This window comes from Sceloporus undulatus, chromosome 3, assembly GCF_019175285.1.
Source record: "Sceloporus undulatus isolate JIND9_A2432 ecotype Alabama chromosome 3, SceUnd_v1.1, whole genome shotgun sequence".
In the NCBI taxonomy this organism is placed as follows: domain Eukaryota; kingdom Metazoa; phylum Chordata; class Lepidosauria; order Squamata; family Phrynosomatidae; genus Sceloporus; species Sceloporus undulatus.
Genome location: NC_056524.1, coordinates 62,647,510 through 62,669,507, shown reverse-complemented (window position 1 = coordinate 62,669,507; position 21,998 = coordinate 62,647,510).

The window sequence follows — 21,998 nt, the reverse complement described above, 5'->3', positions numbered from 1 at the left end:
GTATGATTTAGTTATTATTTGTTTGTGGGAGATATGATTATGTAGTGGGTATGTTAATCTAAAAAGTTTGGAAAAGGAAAAATTGTATAATTTAATTACCAATTTTCTTTTTATATTTTGTATTAGGAAGGTTTACCAAAATACACTTACTTCAGCTGATAGCTTGTCATTTGGAAAGTTTTTTTCTAGCAAATTATTGTTGTGTTATTATATGTGTGTGTTTTCTGTCAAATTGGTCAGCAATTTTTTTTCCTTGAGTTACATATCATGTGTGATATAATTGGTAAAAATATTTGGAGGGGGGGTGGAAATGTTTTTATTAATGAGACCATTCAGTGTTTAACTGTCTTGTTTAGTTCCACTGAATGGAGACCTGCCAAACTGGCTCAGACTTGTACACTCACATTGTGATGTACCGTGCAGTTTCCAGAAATGTTGGGCAACCCTATCTGGATTTAAAGAGGATTACTATTTATACTTAATTGACTTTGTCTCAGGTATGCAGCTTCATTGATCCCAACCATCCAGACCATCTAAAGTCATTATAAGTGACCGGAGGACATGCTCACATCTGACCTTTGCACAAGCTTTGAACTTATTATTTTTAATCACGAGTTTGCATTTGAACTCTTGATAGAACAACACTGAGGCCATGTTTTGCCTCACTGAGAGGCATCCCCTTCACTCCAAGTGACAGCTCCCAAGTTAAGGAAAAGTTAAATATATGGGCAAAGTGACACTGAGACACAAACACTCACAGAGACAAACACATACACGCACATGGAGAGACCCCTAGCAAAGAGAACAACCTGTTTCCCTGACATATGCTGCTCTGCTTTCCAGCCATCCTAGACTCTTCTTCATATCAGATGTTGAGAAAATCTCTTTCTATATTTTAGTCTGTAGTGCCTCAAATTACCTAAACCCCTCTACCCCCCCCCCAGATTGGTTAGGAGAAGGATTTTAGCACATGTGTCATTTTCTTCCTTCTTTTACTTTGAGAAACAGCTTGCACTGAATCTGTTCTGTTGGTTTCTAGTGCTATCTTTTTCTGTCTTCCTTGTTTGTGCTTGTCCTCATGCTTCCTTTCTTTTCTTTTCTTTCTTTCTCTCTTTTTTTATTTTTATTTTATTTTTATTTTTTTGGAGTTACTTTGGGAGTCATATATATATATAATTAATAAAGACAAGACATACACATACATACTTACATTAACATCACCCTTATCACATAACATCACATAACCTATACATCTATACATCTAAATTACTAAACTAAGAAATCTATCACTACTTGCATCATCACATTCCTACTTACATATATACAATAATAAACATAAAAGTTATACCATATATTTTTTCCTGGTATGCTTCTGAATCTTCCCTTGTCAAGTGCGTTCACCTTCTCTTGATATTATTAATTTTTGATTCTGTTTTCCTTTCTAGCTTTTTCTATTCCTAAAATAAAGTTCCCATATTTTTTAAAATCAAAAGATTATGTTTATTTTCTATACATCAATCAAGTAGATTTCCCCAGTTCCTTTAAATTTAGTTTGCCTTTTAATCAAAATTCCATCCCTTTGAAATACTATGTCTTAAGACAGTTCCAATCTTCGATAGTAGATTTCCTATATCTATCTTTCATAACAGAGGTTAGTATATCCAGATCCATAACTTCCCTAAGTTTTACCAACCATTCTTCTTCTAAAGGAATATTTTCTTATTTCCAATATTTTGCACACAATATCCTTGCAGCAGTAACCATATACAACATTATATGCATTTTTTTTTCATCAATCCTTAGCTTATGTGTCATGTTCAACAGGAATATCAGGGGGTCTAATGGGATTTTAATTCTTAGTATTTCTTCCATCAAACCTTGTATCTTTTCCCAATGCATCTTAGCTTTTAGACAATTCCACCATTGGTATATAAATGACCCTTCTGGTTTATGACATTTCCAACTTTTTATATTACCTGTATTATACATCTTATTCAGCTTATAAGGAGTCATGTACCATCTATACATCATTTTAAGAAAGTTTTCTTTATATTCTTGACATAGAGTAAATTTGTTCGAGCTTTTCCATGTTTTTCCCGTGTTTCTAACTCTATAGGATTTCCAATATCTTCTGCCCATTTCACCATTACATATTTTACATTTTTGTTTTCCATATTTCTGGCTTTCAATATTTCATAATATTTAGATATATGTTTTTTACCCTTGTCTGAAAATATTTTGCAATGTTTTGGCAGAAATATTTTCCAGTTCATTTGGTGCCAGGAAGGAAGCAGAGTCCTTTCAATAATTATTTTAGCTGAAACATTTCATAACTAGAAATGCATACTTTGACCTTCATTTAATTTGTTGAAGAAAGCTGTATTGCATTTCAGTCAACATAAATGCAATGTGGGACTCTATATGTTTACTCAAAGGTAAGTTCTACAGGAATTAATATGACTTACTCTCTAGTAAATTTGCTTTGGATTGGAGCCAAACTTTTTATTAGCTTTTTTAGTTCAAGCATCTCACACATCCCCCAATGACACTTTCCACTTTCCATTGCATCTATGATTTTTTTAAAAAAATATTACATTAATTTTGTGGCTTAATAAAATTCTTTAATTGAAGAATTTTATTGCATTCCTGGAAGTCTTCACATTCCAAGTACAATCAGGGGCCAAACTAGAAGTGACACAGACTTCTGTGCTAGTATTAGCTCAGCACAATTATCATCTACAAGAGAAGACTGACACTTGGAAGGTAAAAGTTCATAGAGAATCCAAAGAACAAGAACATTAATTCAGTGCCTTTCTTATGTGGATTTTGGATTTTGGGGGGGGGGGGGGGGGTGGTTCCAAAAAAAAATTCTTGCTTCTTATTTTAGACAACAGTAATTTCATTCCCAGATGTAATGTCTAAGACAATTCCCAGTTCTAATGTCTAAGATAGATCTAATGTCTAAGACAGATCCAGCTAGATTTGCTGGAATATCCTGGACTGTTGTATAGTTATAGATAATCCACCCATCATTTAGGTTTAACATCTGGGGTGTCAAGGGCAGTTGGTCTCTGACCTTAAAATGAGAAATAACTATAGAGTAGAAAAATCTTCATGTTTAAGCTTGTGGTAGATCTAAATTTTAACGTCGAAGATCTCCAGGCCTCTAAACACAACTCCAGAATTTCTAACAAAGCACATATATTAATGCAAATAAATAAAGTCAGGAAAAACTTCTAGGTCACCTCTGCAGCCAAAGAAAATCAATAATGAGAGACTGTGATTAATGACTTTGTGCTTAATCAGACAAAAATAAAATATATGAGACATAGAACAGAATTTAAGCAATTTCCTTTTGAATCTTGCAATTGTGGGGACATGGAAGCAGTTGTAAAGCTGATACTTAACTTCCACTTATTTTGAAACAAACACATGAGGTGGCAAATGAACCTGCAAAATTGCTTTCAAAAAAGGAAGGAAAAAGAAAAACCATGGGAGAAGCAGCCCTGAGGCAACAAGCCACCATATTTGACCAATCTCGACCTTGGTGTAAAACATTTATTTTATCTCTACAGGGGCAAGATTCCCAGTAGCCAGTATGACATACTGATCATATTTCAAATTGTCAAGATTTAAAGGAGCCTTTGTTGATTTCTGCTATTGTTCCAGTTTCCAAGCATTGTAAATAGAATTGTTTTGTGATATTAAACCAGTTTCCTGAGTTCAGTTTCTTTGAGCATTCAGGTCAAGCTCTATGATTTCTTCTCTTTGTAATACATATAGAAAAATTAAGGATTTTTAAACTGAATGATTCTGTCATGCTATCAACTTTTGACAACAGCCCTGCAGTTTTGTTCAATAACCAGGGCCCCTTTTATTTAGAGATGCCAGGGGAAAACATTGGTATCTTATGAAAGCTCAGCAAGGGCTCTGCCTTCGGTGGCCGTTGGTGACTTACATGTCAGTAGGGAGATGAATCTTGCATCCAAACTTTAAGGGAACTGTCCAATGTGCTAAACTCTATCCCCCAAAATAGGTTCTGAACAGTTTCTTTCAAGCTGGCATTAAAACCTGGATCCATACCACATTGATATGGAAGCCATTTCTGTCACTGTGCTCTGGCTTCTCCAAAATCATGAAAATCCCAGTACCACTGCCTTTGGGTATAAAAGTCTAGTGCTTGTTCTTGGCCAGACCCTTTGGCTTTAATTAACCACATTGTCCAGACATACGTCTAATGCTTTGATCATCTAAAAAACAATGTCCCCTTTTTAATTATACTATGAATCATTCACTACAATCTTGAAGTAATTTGGTCTTTTGCCTTACTCTTAATTTTCTTCTGTTAAATGTTGAATGTTTCATTACTATTAATGAAGGTTTCACCACTGGCAGTTTTTGGTCATCAAAAAGATAACTGACTATAAACATTGGCTGTATCTGCACTGATGAAATAATCTAGTTTGACACCACTTTAACTGCCATGACTCAATGCTATGGAATTCTGGGAACTGTAGTTTGTTGCGGCATACTCTGGTGCCAAGACAAACTACAGTTCCCAGAATTCCACAGCATTGATCCACAGCAGTTAAAGTGGTGACAAATTGAATTATTTCTGTGATGTGACTGCAGCCATTGAGGCACACCATTCTTAGTTACATTCACCAGTGTGATTCTTCAGTTATGTTTGTGTCCTTTTGTTTGCTGATTCACTGATTTATTTAACTACCTAGTAAGAAATAGTTTTCTTCTAACAACTGCATTTTCCTCTTTTAATGCCTATATATATATATTTACTATTAATCTGACTTTAATTTTTGTTGCTATTTGAAAAACAATACTATATCTTATCCTTCCCTAATAAAAAAGCATACTATTCCTAGCTTTTCTACTAAAATGATGTACAGTTTCTCCCACTGAAATCTGTGCTTAATGGATCTAATGCAAAGATTTTGTTAACATAATTGTTCTCTGTCTTTCATACACAGCCTTTCTACCATTATTCTAAAACTATACGCTCTTACCTCTATGGTGATATAAAAAGGGACACATTCCATGCTGGATGGAGATTTTCACACCAGCTCAGAAGCGCTGGTAAAATGTTGCTGGATCATTGAGGAAGTGCATGTGTGTGAAAGCCTGGCATGCTTCCTCATTGTCAAGGAATTGTTGGCTCCCTCTAGCCTCACTGCATCGTTTCAGGAAAGGGAATTTCCTCTGAATGTAAAGTTTCCATTCAGAGGAAATCCCTCCTCCTTGAACGATTCACTGACGCTAGAGGGGAGCTGACGATTTCCTGATGATGAGGGAGCACACCAGGCTTTCACACACATGCACTTCCTCAATGATTCAGCAACATTTTACCAGTGCTTCTGAGCTGGTGTGAAAATCTTCAGAAAGGGGTGGGGGGAATAAAACTGCCAAATTACAATACTGCCCTTTTATGAATTGATATACCATAATGACTACATTCCTATTACTGTGTATAGTTTGGGTCACTGCACCTGGGAAAGAGCAATAAAGGTTCACCAAAAGAAGGAAAAGGGTATGAAGAAAGATTACCATTTAGCCTAGAGAAAGAGCAAAAACAAATAGAACAAGGGATAACAAGTGGGAGACATGACAGAGGTGCAGACAATTATCTGTTCTGTGGACATATTTTTCTTCTCTTGTAATGTTTGTGTATAGGATCATCCACTGAAGCTAAATGGTGGAAGAGTCATGTCAGATTGAAGAAAATGCTGGACTTTTTGAACACAGTTCATAGGTAAACTGCAATTTGCCACTGGAAGACAGATGGCTTTAGGAGACATGAGGGCTAGATGGATGGCAACAGATCGTGATAGGTATATATTGCCTCCAACACCAGAGGTTGCGTGTCTCATTATACCACTTGCCAAGAAATATAATAACAAGTATACTATTGCATTCAGTCCTGTTAGCAGGCTTTCCCCAGGCAAACTGTAATCTACTGTACAGAGACTATGTTGAACTATGTAGGCTTTTAGTCTGTTCCAGCATGGCTTTTCTTATATGCCTATGAGCTTAAAGAAATCCTTAACCACTGTGAGACATATAGTAAAATTCTACGCAAGTGCAGCTCCTTCCCATCTACCCTTTTCCCTCCTGGAGAAGTTACCTTCCTCCTGTGAAGGCCCTGTTCCATGGCTGTTTAGTGGCTGATGGAAAGCATTAGGCACCGGAGCAGCATCTGGCTATGTGCATATAACCAGATACACAACAACATCATCATTCCAGCAGGCCTATCTAGATAATTTTTTATATTATGAATTTTAAAATATTGTTTTAATATGTATTGGGCTAATGCGTCCTTTGAAACTTTTAATTGTTGGTATTGTTTTATTTTAATTTGTTGCTGTTTCCCATCTCAATCCATGGGGAGAGGTCAATAAGAAATCAGAATCAGAATCTGGGACATATGAAGGACCACCAGGGTATACTGGATGCCTTTCTTGTTCTGTGTCTGGCAACAGAAACATAGACAGAAACTTATCTCCATCATCTTCTAAATGGCCATAAGGGGGGGGGTGTAAAATGAAGATGAGTCCTGGGGAGAACTTGGTCACTGTGTAAGGGAAGCAGCAAGTTGTATAATATATACTTTCTTTATAGCTGTTTTGTGAGATTTTGCCTTGAAAGGCATTGTATAATTATAGGTAGGTAGGTACGTAATATCTGGAGGTTACAAGGTACCAGTCAGTGGCATACAGAGGTGTATGGTCTGCAGTGACCAAAAAAGTTTAATAAGGAGAGGTAATTTTTTTGGTTGCACCTATTAACCAAGAACAGATGTATCTGGCATATGCAAGCAGAAGTATCATTGGTCTGTTTCCTTTTTCTTCAAAGAGATAAAGCTCCTCAAGTATGTTTAATATATTTTGGTCTATTTAATTTTTTATAATTTTAAGCTGTTTTCATTTATTTATGTTGATTTTACAATATTTGTATGCTGCCATTACCACCTCCTGATATCTTATTTTATGGGGTAGGATATACATATTTCAGTTAATCAATAGTTTGGAATAAAACCCATAATGAATCCACTGCCCCCACCCCCACCAGGCAGCCACTAGATGATAAACTGTACAGATGTTCTGTATAATCTGAAACAGTCAGTGTCAAATTTTACTCCATGTGTAAACACACTCATGTGTTATGGCTAACAAAAGTGATATCATTCAAAGACATAGCCATGACAGTCTATATCAGGATGCAAAAGGTTTTTGTAGGACCTGTGAAAAAACTGAGAGAAAGATGTATGTGATGAAGTATGCTTCTGAGATAAATCTGATTATGTAGATGCAGTCCACGAATGTTTATGCTACAAAGTTTTTTCTTTCTGTCTAGAAAATGCTACAAGGTACCTTTGCTAAAGTGACAGCAGTTGAGTTTTGCATCATGCCCAGAAGTCCAATATATCCAACCAGAAAGCTATCTTGAGCTGTGTTACAAGCCATCTTGCTTTTCAGGAAAATCATACAACTCGAATGCTAAATAAAACAGATTTATTCTAAGTACAGAAAGCAAAATAAAATCTTATTAGAACAACATTAGGTTGAGTAATGAAGTTTAGTGTCGAAAGTGCATTTCTTGCTGAGATATTTCTGGCAAAATAATAATCAATACAGCAATTTATCTTCCCTTTCTTTTTTATCATTTAAGTTGTACAGAGTCCCACTTCTGATTTAGCTAGTTAAGTAAACTGCATCTGTAGTTTCTGCAATGAGTCTGCAGTTCAGTTCAATACTAGTCATGGATGTTTATCTAGATATTTAAACACAGTCAGGAAATGTGTCCAAAATCAGAGATAATTACATATTGTCTGTGTGGGTTAATTCAGACCTGGAAAATGGCCTCCTCTAATAATTTTGCATTGTAAAGTAACTACAGATGGGGAGAAAGGAGCGTCAAGATGCCACCCCTTTCTGCCCCACATGGAGGCTGCAGGAACCAAATGGCATGGCCTCTGGGAGCCCTAAAAAGAACCCACTCCCAGAGGGTTCTTTTTAGGGCACGCACTGGGCACCATTGACACCCTCAGGCATAACAATGACATCTATGTGGCACAGTGCCATTTGGATGCTGCGCCGCACATATGTCATCCTGACAGCCCCTTGTGTGGATGGGGGTGAGCCATTATGGTACCAACTTCTGGTACCAACTCCTTCATACTGTTGAATGAGTTTATATTATGGACTGCGATAATCATTTTCGGATACAGTTTTGAAAACCCCTCTCCCTGCTATAAGATGACATTTTAAAATAATACCTCAATACAATATATAAAGCTTCTTTTGCCTGATAGTAAAATACTTTTTTCCTTGGAAAGAAAAGGTAAGATCACGTTTTCTTTTATAAGCAAGAATGAGCAACATTCCCTATGTTTATCTCCCTGCACTTTGGGAGAAAATCAGTCATCTAAACATGTCAGCACCTGAGAATGGTGTAATATGAACCTTCAATACACACTGAATTTGTGTATTTTTCATGTATCTAATAAAAATTTGCTGACTAATCCTCTTGGATGGAAATCTTCAGGAAATGATTTTTATTCAAGTCCCCTTTTCTCTTAGTTCAGACATTGTATTCTGTCTTTTTATAGACTGGGAACATAACCTGCAAGTTCACATACCTTTGTGTGGGCATCTAATAGCCTTCCATTTCTAGGTTCTGAATGGGTCTCAAGTATTATATTCTCAGAATGGTTTCTTTCAAATCAAACCAATTAAATTATTTTCAGAATGTAATAAGTTCACTGAAATTTGAGCATCCCCAAAGAACAGGAATGAAAGACAGAATGATCTTGTTCAAGTGGAAGCTGTCATTTTACAGATGATTACTCTTAGGGAACAACTACACATTATATGGAGTTGCATGTTTCTTTCTTCAGAAATTTTACTCTTTGAATAAAATGTAAGCACTGAGGCTGAAATTTGAAATGGAAGACTAGCAGAGAAGAGCATAATTTTCCCTGTTGAAATGCCATCATCCACCTGCTTTCACTTTTTCAGGTCAGGGAAGGGTTTCTAGAAGAAACTGACACAAAATGGAAAAGGTAAAAGATTTCTCCCCAACCTCACCATCCCAACAGTATTATGTAAATAAATAAATAACAGAACCTCACAAGTTAGTGCAGATTGCTTTCATAACAAAACAATACGTGACTCTTAGGCGGGTTACAGACCGCCCGTTTGGGGCGGCCTGCACCCGCCCCTTTCCCCGCTGTATCGGGGCCTCAACTGCCAGACCGGCAGCCTCCAAGGCCCTGATCCGCCGCTTTGCAGGCCGTGGGGAAGCAGCAAAAGGCCGCTTCCCTGTGGCCTGGAAAGGGGTGTCCTTGGGGCTTCAAGCCCCAAGGACACCCAGCGACGGCAGGGAGGAGGAGAAAGGGACCGCTTGGCCCCTTTCTCCTCTGCGTTGCTGGGCACAGCCATGTAAAGGCTGCAACCAGCGATGCAAACCCCAGAAGGAGCTTCGTTTCGGAGCTCCTTCTTGCACCGTGGAAAGGGCACTCTAGGCGCCCTCGTGCAGCGCAAAGGCATCACATCCGTGCTGCCTCGTTTGGAGGCGGCACAGTTGTGACGCCGTAATGGCGTCAGCCATGTGGAACGGCCACCGCCATTTTGTACGAACTGGGTCCGTATTAGGAAGTGACACCCCTTTCTAACCCTAATACGGACCCAGTCCGTATTTTCAGGCCCGTCTGTAACGGGCCTTAGTCTCCCATTGATGCTGCAAAATGTCTCCCGTGTGGTGTCAAAAGCAGAAATTGTGTACAATAAACTGAAATTGTTCTTGTTGTTGTTGATTGCCAGTATGATGTAGTGGTCTGAGTGTTGGACTCTGGTAGACCAGGGATGAAGTCTCTACTCAGCCATGGATACCCACTGAGTTTCCTTGGGCATGTCGCAGTCTCTCAGCCTCAGAGGAAAGCAATAGCAACCCCCCTCGGAACAAATTTTGCCAAGAAAACTTCATAATATGATTGTCTTAGGGATTCCATAAGCATAAAATGACTTGAAGACACAACAAATTATTGGCCAGGATCCTGTATTAGCTACTTAGCTAAGTATAGTATACTTAACTAAGTATGGTTAATAGAGTAGCCTCTCCTGGACTGACTAACCACTTCCCACTTGATGGAAATATCATTCACCCATCTTCTGATTACTGACAGAATGGGCTTCCTTCTGTCCATGTAGATGATATCTAATAAATTAGGTTTGAGGGGAGGGAATTACAATTGTGGCCATAGTGTCACAATCAAGACTAAGTGGTGATCATGAATATGAAACAATTACCTACATTTACTCACCTGTAACAACAGCTGCACCAAATTATGGAGATCTGTTCTATTAGCAACTGGGACACAGCAGGAAGACATTTCCAGCTTCCCCCATCCCCTACATCAGCCAGTGAGGCTGTGACCATCAGACGTAGAACCCCCGTTGAAATATTCCTTTCTGGAATTTGGTGTTTGATTTTCTAGAAGTGATACTTTAAAGAAATAGCTAACAAGGTATGGGTGAAACTAAATACATCCCAGTGCTTTTACTTGTGACATTTTCATACATACATTTCATTATTTCAGAGGGTTAATCTCAGAAACGTTGCTGCATCTGTGAGTCATCTACTATGATAAAGCAGCAAGGCTGCTTCCAGGACACACTGAGATTAGTCACTTACCAGCACAGTATAACATTCACTGCACCACCTCAGAGCTCTTTTTTTCTTTATGGGGTGAGGTATCAGGCTAATTGCTATCAAGGGGCAAAAGCATGAGAATTGTTCATTTTTATCCTCAAAAATGGCTCAAGCCCTGTATAAACAAGATGAATGGAAGGGAAAGAAGAGCTAACATTACGATGTTAATCTGAAGTGTGTTTCTGCACTGCACTGCAGAAAAATGCCCCTTGACACTATTTGAGCTGCCATGGCTCAATACTATGGAATTCTGTGATTTGTAGTTTGTTGTGGCATCAGAGGTCTCTGACAGAGAAAGCTAACTATCTCATAAAAGTACAAATCTCGGAATGCCATAGTATTCAGATATGGAAGTTAAAGCAGTGTCAAACTACATTATTTCTGCAGTGCAGATTAGACCCAAGTCTGTAAGTACTAAATACATCTGGGTGTTTTAAAAGTAGTTTCCTTGACACTACTTTTGAGATAGCTAAATAGAGCCATGCAAATATTCCGATTTATTCTTGACTATGTGCTAAAAGAGGGTAATGTAAGTGACTCATTCAAAGCCACCCAAGCAAGTCACTTTGGACCTCAAAATGTATCAGCATCCATCACTTCACTTAACTGTATCATACACCCATTTAAGGGTATATTGTTGGACATCATCTGAGACAGGAAAGTTAAGAAAAATAGATATTCTATCTATGTTTTCCACTTCTTTATTGCTGCTTTTAAACCCAACTTGCTTCAGTTCACCCTCATCTCCCTCAAACAAATTTAGGCATAAAGCCCTGGCTGACAATGGTGTTTTATTAATCACCTGTATTAGTAATGGTTTGAGTGTTGGACGAAGACTCTGGAGATGAGGGCTTGATTCCCAGCTCAGTCATGAACCCACTGGGTGATCTCAGGCTCAGAGGAAGGCAATGGAAAACCTCCTCTGAATAAATCTTGCCTAGAAAATCCAAAGTTAGATTCACTTTAGGGTCACCACATGTCAAAAACAACGTCAAGGCACACAACAACAACAACAAAAACAACAGCAGCAACATTAGAATTAGTACAAAAAGCCTTAACACCTTCTTAAAAGAAAAAAAATCTTGCAAATGTGATAAAGCCACAACCAGCTCTGTGTTACAAAGCTTTTGAAGTGAGCCACATATATGAATTGGTTTAAATATATAAAATTAAAGGAAGGAATGGAGTGCATCTTTATTTTACAAGTCACAGAGTTTTATATACCTCAGATCTGTACAAACACTTAAATACAAACCCATGCAAGCCATCTTTGAAGAAACCAACAAATCATTGTATTATAATATGCTGTTTCCCAGCCTTGGCCTTGTATGAACCTCCACCTCCCTACCCTCTTCCATGTGCAAAAGGAGGAAAATTTGAAGCTTTTGTTTATAATATTATAATACAATCTGGAATGAAATTGTGGTTTGCACAAACCATGATTTCCCATATTTGGATAAAACTGTGAATGGAATGAATTATAAATGGAAGCTTCTTATTTCCTCTCTATAGGCATGAAGGATAGGGGGCACAGAAGATGGATCATCTTGCAATATATGGTCAGAACAACCAACTATGATATGGATGCAAACTTCATGGTTTATTGATATATCACCATTTGGTCGTTGAGATGTTTCCTCCAACAAGATTTCCTCCCATAGATTCTTCCAAGTTTCCTACAGCAATATTCAAAACAAACCAATTTGTTTCTGTGTTTCTTCATTTACAGTCTAATTGTGATTATCCAAAATCATAGAATCATAGCATTTGAAGAAACCACAAAGGCCAGCCAGTCCAACTACCTGCCATGCAGGAATACACAATCAAAGCACTCCTGGCGGATGGCCAACCAGCCAGCCTCTGTTTAAAAACCTCCCAAGGAGGAGACTCCGCCACACTTGGAGGGAGCATATTCCACTGTCCAACACCTCTTACCATCAGGAAGTTCTTAGTGTTTCGGTGAAATCTCTTTTCCTGTAGCTTGAATGCATTGCTCCATGTCCTAGTCTCCACAGCAGCAGAAAACAAGCTTGCTCCATCCTCAGTATGACATCCCTTTAAATATTTAAACATGGTAAACATGTAACCCCCTAACCATCTCTCCTCCTGACTAAATATACCCAGCTCCCTAAGCCATGCCTCATAGGGCATAGTTTCCAGACCTTTCACTATTTTAGTTGCCCTTCTCTGGTCATGCTTGTCCACATCTTTTGTGAATTGAGATGCCCAGAACTGGACACCTCATTCCAAGTAAGGTCTGACCAAAGCAGAATAGAGTGGTACTATTCCTTCTCTTGATCTAGACACTATATTCATATTGATGGAGCCTAGAAATGCATTGGCTTTCTTAGCTGCCACATCACATTGCTGACTCATATTCAGCTGTGGTATTCTAAGGTTTCTAGATCCTTTTCACATGTACAGCTATCAAGCCATATGTCACCCATCCTATATATGTGCATTTCATTTTTACTGCACAAGTGTAGTATCCTACATTTCTCCCTGTTGAAATTAACTTTGAACTTGGAAAAGTTAATTTTTTTTTACTTCTACTTCCAAATCTCCTAAACATCAGAATCTCCAAGTCCCAGTTTGTGATGTGGTTCAACAACAAACAGGTAGATGGTAGTGGGGGGGGGAATCTTGGAGGTTATATTATCTCTATGTCAGGTAAACTGGGGGATTACTCTTGTAGCCTGCAAAAATAATTAAATAAATGCTAAACAGAGATCACCCCATTCTTTGTTCCCTTTTCCATGGGCATTTCATCACCACTACAATGCAAAAGGTATTCCACTGTGAAGAATCAAGTATGTCCATCAGATGTGGATACTCTTCATCCCCACCAATCAGTTGTTATAGCAAAATCTTGAACATAGAGGGTTCTTAAAGTTTACCTGCACGAGTAAGAATATATTTTTCATTCAGACATTGTCAAATGTTTATATTCATACAATGGCAATTTATTATTTCTTCATTTATTTAAAAAAACATAGGCATCTTGGGAAATATTTCTAAATCATAAGAATACTTACTGTTTGAAGATGAGTGGCATCCTGTTGCCACACTGAATAATGATGGTACACAGGGAGATGAGTGAAAAAATCATTATTCAAAATTGCCCCAAAGTCAAATAAGGCAGGCAGCCTTTTATGTCATTTGATCACGAGGACAAGTACTTTGGAGATCTGCTAGAACACTTCCTACTTACTCTAACATATATGGTACTGGATAATTTCCAGGACACCACATAAATAGAAGGGCTGAAAGTCTCATAATATAATAATATGGGAAAGATGTGTGCTTTTTTAAAACTGTACAGAAATAATAGATTGGTTAACATTATGAAATGTGTGTGTTACTGATGCATCAAAGGATTTTTCAATTTCTCAGCAGTGATGATACAAATCAATATCCTTTTATTACTATAGACAGAGATGTGTCATCTGCCATTAACTCTCTCTGTGTGTGAAAAAGCTGGAAAAAATCATCTGAACAGCACTGTTTTCAGATATAACCTGGATCCCAGTTAATATATAATTTGTTTCCAATGCACTGTTGATCGTTCAGCAGTAAATTCAATGGGTCTACTTTAATTGGGAACAGTAACAGGATTTTGAACAGATGTTGCTGAACCTTAGCTGTGGGTCCAAACACATTGCAGAAATAATCCAGTTTGAGACCACTTTAACTGCCCTGCCTCAGTGCTAGGGAATCCTCGGAATTGTAGTTTATTGTGGAACCAGAACTCTCCAAGAGAGAAGGCTAAATGTCTCACAAAACAGTTTCTTTGAGTTTTCCCACTGAAGGGAAATATTTTCCCTTGTTAGAAGGAGGACAAATTAGCAAATATTTCAGCATGTCACTGTGTCCTGTACATTGCTAGTCACCGAGGTACATTACTCAGAGGTAAATGACAATGATCTCATCTCTTTTTCTTTCCCACTCTCCATGCTCTGAATTTGAGGCAACAGCACTGAAGGGAAAACATCCACATTTCAAAAAAGTAACCCACTTTTAACTTTTTAAGCCATATTTTAACCAAAATTAAAGACGGCCTAGGTCTTGATGGGCAGATGTCAATTATGATTTGCACTTTCTTCATAGAACCTGAGATCAGCAGTGAGTAACTCTGTACCTCCAGATGTTTGTTTGTTTGTTTGTTTGTTTGTTTGTGGGGGGTGGTTATTCCCACTGTTCTCTATTGCCAATATGAGCTAAGGCTGATGAAAGTTAGAGGCCAACTAACTCACAAAGGTCCACATCCTGCCTGAGATCCACCAAGCACAGCCTGCTGCAAATTACATAGAATTAAAGAACTTTGTGAGATTTCTTTTCACCACTATTACTGGATGAAGATCGCAGTCCTTCAACACAAAAATCTACTCATATTTTTCGCATTTCAGCAGCATAATTTAGAATTGGAAAGATAGAATCATTTTCTTGCTGCTATTGTCAGATAATCAAGAGTTTGGTATATGGTGGTGGTGGTGGTGTGCCTTCAAGCAATTTGCAATTTGTGTCAACCCTAAGGTGAACTTATTACCCAGCTTGTTGGGGGAAATTAGCTTACAGTTGTAAACCGCTTAGAGACTGCTTAATTCTGTATGAAGTGGTATAGACATGAAGCTGCTGCTGCCATTGCTAGTGTCAGAATTTGCCTTTCTCTGAGGGTGAGAGAGTGTGACTAGACCAAGACCACCCAGTGGGTTTGCATGGCTGAGTGCAGATTCAATCCCTGGGCTCTGGCATCTTAATGTAGTACTCAACTACACCACACTGGCTTTCTTAGTCTGATATACTGATAATCTTTGCTGGTATAATGCAAATTGTCCAAAAGTCTATCAGTAGATTCAGACTGAACTTTTGCCCAACCCTAAGGTTCACATAAGCACCATCTAAACCACAGGTTGGCACTGGCTCCAAGGGAAGCTAGGAGGGCCGTCTCCCCAAAACATTTTATTTTAAGTTAACTTTGGGGAAAAAAAGTAAACTTCTGAGTCACTTTCTGATGGGGGGCGTGTTCAGTGCAACCAGGAGGGGCAAAATATGGCAAAATTGCCCAAATTCCCTATATAGACATTGCAAGGCATTTGGCCCTAGGGCTCAAAAAAAGTCTCATGTGGCCTGTGACCTATGTTGTTTCCACCCAACCTAAACCAACCAAAGACATCACCATGTTAGTCTTTTCCAGCCCTAGAAAATATAAAGGAATTCTGGATTCCATGGAAGCTTATGCTATAAATACTCCAAATAAATAAAAAAACAAATAAATAGCTGGTCCATTTTTGGAAAAAAAAATTGAGTTCAAATTATAAATGAAGATTCTTGACTTTGTGTCCTCAAAACATATTAGAAATTACAATATAATTCTCAATATTCCCATCCAAAAGGATCAAGACCCTTGTCAAGATTGCAAAGTATGATACGAGTTGCAATCCATACATATAGAAGACTTGGGGAGGACTGTTCTGAATCTAACCCATTTTAATTTCATTTCATTTTAATTTTCATTTATGCTTCTTTATAGCATTTGGGAGGGGAAAGTACAATTCTCCCAACACTTTTGAAATACAGGTCCCAGCATTCCTCACCACTGGCTACACTGATTAAGCCTCATGGGATCTGCAATCCAATAACTCAATTGCCTTCAACCTCTACTTTTTAGAATAGCAGTAAAAGTGGAGCTTGCCATCCCTGCTGCGTTCGGGGAGTGATGGTGTCTGTGAAGACACCATCTTCTTTGTCTCAGTGTTCTCAGAAAAGGAAAAGGGTGCTCAACCTGAGGATAATGGAGCAAAGGACAAAACAGAGGAAATCCAGCAAAGAATAAGTTAAGAGATAGTACAGGAATACCTTGTTAATCAAAATGAATATAAGTTTCCAGGATGTGATGAACTACATCCAAGAGTATTAATAGAACTGGCAAATGTAATATCGGAACCATTAGCAATAATCTTTGAGAACTCCTGGAGAACAGGAGAAGTCCCAGCAGACTGGAGGAGGGCAAACATTGTCCCCATCTTCAAAAAGGGGAAAAGGGGGGATCCCAATAATTATCATCCAGTTAGACTGACATCTATACCAGGAAAGATTTTAGAGTAAAGCATTAAACAGAGAGTCTGCGAACATCTAGAAGGCACTTCCATAATCACAAAAAGACAACATGGGTTTCAGAGAAACAAGTCATGCCAGACAAACCTGATCTCTTTCTTTGATAAAATTACCAGTTTGGGAATGCTGTGGATATAGTATACAGTATCTTGATTTCAGTAAGGCCTTTGATAAGGTTCCCCATGACATTCTTGCAAACAAGCTTGTAGAATGTGGGCTAGACAAAGTAACTGTTACATTTATTTGTAATTGATTGACTGGTTGAACCCAAAGGGTGCTCAGGAATTACTCCTTTTCATCCTGGAGAGAAGTGATCAGTGGGGTCCCACAGAGCTCTGTACTGGGCCCATCTTTATCAATGGCTTAGATGACAGAATTGGGGGGCATACTTATCAGATTTGCAGATGACACCAAATTAGGAGGAATAGCTAATACTCCAGAGGTCAGGATCAAAATTCAAAATGACCTGAATAGACTAGAAAGCTGGGCCAAAGCTAACAAAATGAAATTCAACACAGAAAAATGTAAGGTACTGCACTTAGGACGGAAAAATAAAATGCACAGATATAGGATGGGGGACACCTGGCTGAATGTGACTGCATGTGAAAGGGATCTAGGAGTCCAAGTAGACCACAAGTTGAACATGAGTCAACCGTGCGATGCGGCAGCTAAAAAGGGCCAGTTACAAACCAGCATTTGGGACGTCCAGAGGACATCCCATTTTTAAAAAGGGGCGTCTCTTCTAGACACCCCTGGGCCTAATACGGACTCCGTCCGTACAAGATGGCGCCGGCCCTTCTACATGGCCGGCGCCATCTTTGCGTATCAGACGCTGAGCGTCCGTACGCGTCGCGTCCTTTGTGACGTAGCGAGTGCGCCCCTGGCGCCTCGCTACGTCGCAAACGCAACTCGAAAAGAAGCTCCATTTTGGAGCTTCTTTTTCGGTCCGCAGGGGAGCCACGCCGTGTGGAGGCTCCGGCTCCCCCGCGGACTAACCAGCGGCGGCGGTTTGTATCCCGCCAAGGCCAATGCGATTTTAGGCTGCATCAATAGAAGTATAGTGTCTAGATCAAGGGAAGTAATAATTCCACTCTATTCTGCTTTGGTCAGGCCCCACCTGGAATACTGTGTCCAGTTCTGGGCACCACAATTCAAAAAGAATCTGGAGAAAATGGATTGTGTTCAAAGGAGGGTGACTGGAATGGTGAAGGGTCTGGGAACCATGCCCTATGAGGAACGACTTAGGGAGCTGGGGATGTTTAGCCTGGAGAAGAGAAGGTTAAGATAGCCCTGTTTAAATACTTAAAGGGATGCCATATTGAGGAAGGAGAAAGCTTGTTTTCTGCTGCTCCAGAGACTAGGACCTGGAACAATGGATGCAAGCTACAGGAAAAGAGATTCCACCTACACATTAGGATGAACTTCCTGACAGTAAGGGCTGTTCAACAGTGGAACACACTTCCTCGGGAAGTCTCCCTCCTTGGAGGTTTTCAAACAGAGGCTGGATGGCCATCTGTCAGGTATGCTTTGATTAAGATTTTGTGCATGGCAGGGGGTTGGGCTGGATGTCCCTTGTGGTCTCTTCCAACTCTATGATTCTAAGATTCATCTTGTCTACAAAATAGGTTCAGTACCTTAGAGAGCTCCTGTAACATTCAGCCTTCAAGACTGGATTAACTGACAAGGAACCCTTGGCCTCTACTGACTCTAACATACTAAAACATCTACACAGTCTGCAGATAAGAAATGTTACTCAAGATCACCACTAGCAGAGAACTGCATTTTGACATAAGGCTGTCATAAAAAATTTTATTAGTGTTAATATGTATAACCCATGAGGTTTTGAATCATTTTAGTTGTTTTAATGAAAGGTTATATTCTGTGACAGTCTTTGTGAAAAGATCCAATATTCTCACTAAAAATTCCAGCGTTCTTATCTAAACTAATAAGTGACCCTGAAATCATCAGTTATATTTTAAAGGCAGAGCTGGAACAATGCTCTTTGTAAATCAGTTATTATTCTTTCACTGAATGTCTTTGTGATTTCCCTCCTGCTGTGAAAACCCTTCTTTGGGGATAGGCACTGATTTCTTCAGATCTCTTTACTTGTTTAATCATCTCAGAAGAATCTGACGTCTGCTTATTTTGATAGCACTGAGCCACTTGCTATTCTTAATGCAATACATAAAATGGCATTTTACCCACTTTGGGGCTATTGAGCTTCCTGGTTATTTTTAACATGATTTTCTGCAGGCATTGCATAGTTCTGTTTTGCCAAAGGCAAGAGGTTTTTTAGGATCAAGAGCAATAACCACACCTGTGGAAAAGCTTTATTGCCAATTTGCACGGAAAAGGATATATGGCAAGAACACAGAAAAAGTCGTTGGACAATCTCACATTTGCCATTTAGCTGCTGAGAGCCCTGGTACACAGCACCACCATGGTCTAAGGTCTGTGCAAAGCCCACAGAGTCTTATTTATACATGCAACCCCACTTAGTCTATGTGTGATTTTACACATCTGTCCTATTTAGTACACCTGGATATCTAGACCTTATGACAGGTCATCTATCACACTTGTCTTTGAAGGTCATGTTTCCAACTCTTATCAACCATCCTAGGACATCTCCCCAGGTGCGGATGTTCATACCAACTGCAGCCTGAGAAGACAAGGAATCCTCCCTAATAATAATAATAATAATAATAATAATGGTATTTATTTGTATTCCACTTAATCTCAGGGAATCTCAGGGAATTTCTGAAGTTTGTACTTTCCAGTAATTAATAATGTTTGCTAAATGTGTGTGAAGTTTAACTCTGTAGCTTCTTGCACATAGAACTTTATTGCACAGGCCCTGGAACAGGCCTGTCGCATTCTAAAAGGGAGCATTATGGGGACAGGAGGCAGCAAATATTGTTAATAGAGATGAAGTAGAGATGAAGCACACCACCTAACTCCTCATTACAATTGTCTTCTGGCTCCTTTCCCATACAAATTCCAAATAATCCACAAACATACAAATACTACTTTGCCATACAAAAAATATATCATTACTCACCCTCATCATATGGGTGGCTTTTCCTATGGTAGTTTGGGGGGTTCCATTTTTTTCCAAATATTCCTGGTAATGGATATTTAGTTTTTTGGTTTTCATTGGCAGCAACACACTTTCTGGAGTTAGCTGTTGCTAAACTCCCTTCTTGCCTTTTCTGAATCCCTTCATCCTGATGTCAGCCACTCTTTAACTTCTTGCAACCCATACAAGATGCTTCTGTCAAGGTTATTTTATTCATCATTGTGACTAGGTCATCATTCTTTGAATGGCTTTGCTCTTCTGTCACATCAAGTTACATTTTCTGCCTCAGTTGGCAAAGATGAATAAGTTTGCTTATTCATACACAGCAGTGGCTGTCTCTTTTCATGCTGTCTTCCTGATCACTTCTGTTTCATGAGGCTGTTTTGATAATTAATCATTTCATCATCAAGGCTCTGTATAAAACCAATTGTTTTCAACATAATATCACTGGTACACTACTGACTTGAACTTAGGTCAGGAATCTTCATCAGGGTCAGAATCCACAGCAAATCTAACCAGTGTGGACACAGGAAAGTTCTCTCACCCTATGCTTTGCTGTATATTACTGCCTAATGAAAGTGTGTCTTACCTGTGGTATCTGTGCAGCACACGGGGGGAACCTGTTTAACCACATCTTTGTAGCATTAAATGCTCTTAAAAATTCAAGAGTTGATGTTTCCCTGGCTTGATTTTGCACTGCTTTACACCTGATCATCTGAAGGCTCTCATCTTAATGCTGTCACAAACTTGATTTTCCAGTACAGCAAAAGATACAACTCCTGTAAGGTATGTTGTAACAGCAATAGAAAAGGTCAGCTGGGGAAAAAATGAAGTCTGTCCCACCCTATGAATCCCTTATTACAATCCCAAAAAACATATCCCAAATAACCTAATCTCTGTCCTTTGATTTCTGTCCAGCATTCAGCTGAATGTATCACAATGTTGGTTCACCATTACACTCATATCTCTCCTTTGTTGCCATCCCTCCACTGGCTCTCTCTCCCCTCCATATTTGTTATAAACTCCTGTTGATGACCTTTAAAGGCCTGCATGGGCTGGCCCCTCCTTACTTATTGCATCTTCTTTCCCCATACCTTTCCACTCATGCCCTCCATTCTGGCAACCAAGGACTATTGTTACAGCCGAGGTTTTCTACTTCTTCAGCTCGATCTGCCCTTTTTCTTTGGCTGCTCCTCACTCCTGGAACCGACATTCCTTCTCGATCATGGTTCATCTCCTCTTTACCCAGCTTTAAAACTGAATACCATTTGTTCATGGAAGCATTCCTATATATTACTTGATTATTATTTGATGTTTATTTTAATCTGTTGTTTGTATATTTTTGTTGAATGATATTGTGTATTAATTTTGTATTATACTCCAGTTTCTAGAAGGTATACCACTGGGACGTCCATTTTATTTTATTTTATTCGATTCTATTTTATGTACAGTGCTGTGTAAATCTACAGTGCTTTATAAATAAAGTTTTATAATAATAATGCATGTAAACACATTATGAATGATAACATGAGGCTGCATCAATAGAAGTATAGTGTCTAGATCAAGGGAAGTAATAGTGCCACTATATTCTGCTCTGGTCAGGCCCCACCTGGAATATTGTGTTCAGTTCTGGGCGCCACAATTCAAAAAGGACATTAAGAAACTGGAGTGTGTCCAAAGGAGGGCGACTAAAATGGTGAAAGGTCTGGTAACCATGCCCTATGAGGAACGCCTTAGGGAGCTGGGGATGTTTAGCCTGGAGAAAAGAAGGTTAAGAGGTGATATGATAGCCCTGTTTAAATATTTGAAGGGATGTCATATTGAGGAGGGAGCAAGCTTGTTTTCTGCTGCTCCAGAGACTAGGACCCGGAGCAATGGATGCAAGCTGCAGGAAAAGAGATTCCACCTCAACATTAGGAGGAATTTCTTGACAGTAAGGGCTTTTCAACAGTGGAACACACTTCCTAGGAGTGTAATGGAGTCTCCCTCCTTGGAGGTCTTCAAACGGAGGCTGGATGGCCATCTGTCGGGGATGCTTTGATCCGGATTTCCTGCATGGCAGGGGGTTGGACTGGATGGCCCT